The sequence below is a fragment of the Aethina tumida genome, chromosome 7 (genome assembly GCF_024364675.1).
Source record: "Aethina tumida isolate Nest 87 chromosome 7, icAetTumi1.1, whole genome shotgun sequence".
Taxonomy (NCBI): domain Eukaryota; kingdom Metazoa; phylum Arthropoda; class Insecta; order Coleoptera; family Nitidulidae; genus Aethina; species Aethina tumida.
Window position 1 is genome coordinate 855,486 of NC_065441.1, and position 3,328 is coordinate 858,813.

Here is a 3,328-nt window from a genome sequence, read left to right on the forward strand (position 1 = left end):
TACCGTGAGACGTGAAACGCCCGACCGAACTGATGGTCCGTGCGTGAACAACCCCGCACACCTATCTAGGTGTGAACCATCGCGGCGACCCGGCCGTACCGCCAATAGCGTCCCGCTTACGTCCGCCGCCGCCAATGGGATGGATGGGAGGGAGGAGCGTGCGATCGATTACGGTGACGTCGCTGTTCATTCGCGCGTAAGGTAATCGGTCCGCAGGGAGGGCGCCACCGGTGTCCCGCACGACTGGATAGGGCGCTTTAAGCCCGAGGGTTACGAACCGCCGCCAGCGCCATTCCGCCCTAACCTTACTTCGTACCTCATAACCTCTACTCGTCGTCGCTATTTTCGAATTGGTACGGGACTGAAACAGAAAAAAACTTATTTCATCCTATTCAATATTATTTGTGAAATACTTGTTCCAAGATGGAGGAAGATATTTGAATATGAGTTGACGAAGTCCTATTTAATTTTAGGACTAATTCCAACTTAAATAATTAATACTGTCGCTTCTGTTGTGTTATTGTGGTGAGATTTAAACTCAAAAATAAACAAAAGTAAAGAACGAAGAACAGTGATAATCTCATTTTGGATTTTGAAATCCCAAAAGAACATGTGAAATTTCTCAAGGCAGATTGAATAGGATGCTCCGCATCAATACCCACTCCTCTATGACCCAGATTTAAAATCGAAACAAATTGGGATTAAGCGTTAACGCAGATTTGAACACGTCCCTTCCGCCCATCAATTGCTGGATGTGTATTCATCCATTCTGTTTTCTTCTCACCATTTACCACATTTCTTTATCACTTTAAATGATTAATCATCATTTATTAGAGGAATAAGTCGATAGAAACGCGAATTGTTGTGCGTGTATGGAGTACGGAAGAGAGAGGTAGTAGAGAAAAGTTGGAGTCGTGGTATAAGGATGAGGATGAGGATGGGAGAGGGAGCGAAGCATTCGAGTGTGCTTAACAGCTGATGTCACTCTCTCGTTCCCCTGCTGAAATCCGGGAGTTTTGCGTTGGCAGAATTTTCATTAAAATTATTATTTGTGCCGCGCGATAATTTCCTAAAATATGTATTCTGTTTCCTTATCTCTCCACGGTTCTTCGCCGTTCTCTACGCTACGGTTACGTTTACGGAGCCCATAAAACTTTTCTCTATTAATAATTGCGCCTCCACACAACTTTTTTTCGCAGTACCCACTTAAGTAGAAAGGAGTTCTTCAAACTCCTAAAGAATAAACATACCATGTATGCCACATTTGAATGTAAATTAAAATACCTATTGTTTAATATCCGTCGAATAAATATTTATTTCTTATATTATTTAATAATGCGGATTGCTTCTTTTTTATTTATTTTAATTTTTGCTCTTGCTAAAGAAAATTTATTTATTTTATTTCATAACATTAAATGATTTAAAAGTGTTTAGATATGTGAAAAAGTTGCTTACACGTGTTTACATAAGAGTGTAAGTATAAACATGGTACGGTTGTTTGCGAACTCCCTGAGGCGACCCAGAAAAGTAGGGGTGAAATCCTTTTTCACAAATACGTCTAATCATTTTGGGAAACAAACTTCTACATGCGGAATGATTGCAACACACCCACTACATCTATTATAACCCTCTGTACAATATAAATTCGTTGTGAATTTCAATTCTTTGTTGTTTCTTAATAATTAACATTTAATATTATTAAATCTAAACACAGAGTCATTGTACTAAGTGTAAATCGTTTAAAATCGTGAGACCTTGTGCACATTAAAATAAATTATTCGACCCCCTTGATAAAAAATAAGAGTTTAAATCGTGCAGAAAAATTGAAAATGAATAGTTGGAAACGACTTGTACCTTTCGAGTGAACAACCAACCCCTAATAATGTTACACGTTAGACAGGCATACAATGAAAAACACGCACTTATTCGGTTACAAATGTACATAAATAGTTACAACATTAGAAACGGGGTGGCTGGCTGGCACCCTCTACCCTTATTTACCCACTTTTACTACCATTTGTTGAAACTATTAAAAGATGCTAATCTTGTGAAATTACTTTCGAAATGGGAGCTGTTTATGTGTGATAAGCGGCGAAACTTTTTTAAAATTAGGAAAATAAAATAATACAAATAAAAGATTGGGGTTTTTATATAAAGTAATAATAAAGAAGACAAGTTACTAATAATAAATAAGTTAGTTTTTGTTTCTACATATTATAATACAACTTTACAATTTTGAAAAATTTAAAATATATTGAATTATTTCATACTAACTAAATAAAAGTGTGATTTAATACAAATTTTTTAACACATTTCAAAGTGTATAACGTAATCAATAAGTTGAGTTAATTAATATGGTATAATTGTTTAATTTATATGTTTCAATAAATATATTTTATTTCTATTTGGAGTAGGTAAAGTCAATTTTAAACTATTAGTTTGTAATAATAAAATGTTAGAAATTAGAAAATGACGAATTACACTTAAAATGACTACTGACGTATATTTATTTGTTCATTTAGAATTTCTTAATTAAAAGTAAGGTCTTCTGAAAAAATTAAAACTCTCTATGGAAGAGTATTTGAGAGGATAAGGCCCTAATACCCATTTCGAGAAATTCACGATATATCAGAAATTTAAAAATTAAAACAAATTCATGAAATTAAAAAAAAGGTAATTCATAAAATTTCATTTGATTTATTTAATTAATTAAATTAAAGAAATTCAACAAAATAAATAAGAAAAAAAAAGAGAAATAGAGAATTTCAAAAAATTAACGAAATTCCATAAATTGATGAAATTAAAAAAAAGTAAATTTTAAAAGTTTAAGACATTTATAAATTAAAGAAACAGATGAAATTTAAAAAAATATATGATAATCAAGAAATACATAAATTTTAATAAATCAAAAGAAATTCAAGGAAATTTCGAAAAATTGATGAAATTAAAAAAAATAAGATAATTTATGAAATTTCATTCCATCTATTTAATCAACTAAATTAAAGAGATTCAGCAAAATAAACATGTTAAAAATAAAGATATTCAAAATAAAGTTAACAAAATTACATAAACTGATGAAATTAGAAAAATGTATATTTAAAAAATTTAAGAAATTTAAAAATGAAATTGATGAAATAAAGATATAAGAAATTCAAAAAATTAATAAATTAATGAATTTAGGAAATTCAATAAATTCAGTAAATCAAAACAAATTCATAAAACTAAAAAAATTAAGGTAATTCATAAAATTTCATTTTATCTATTTAATTAACTAAATTATAGAAATTCAAGAAAATAAATAAGTAAAAGATGTTTAAGAAATATGAGA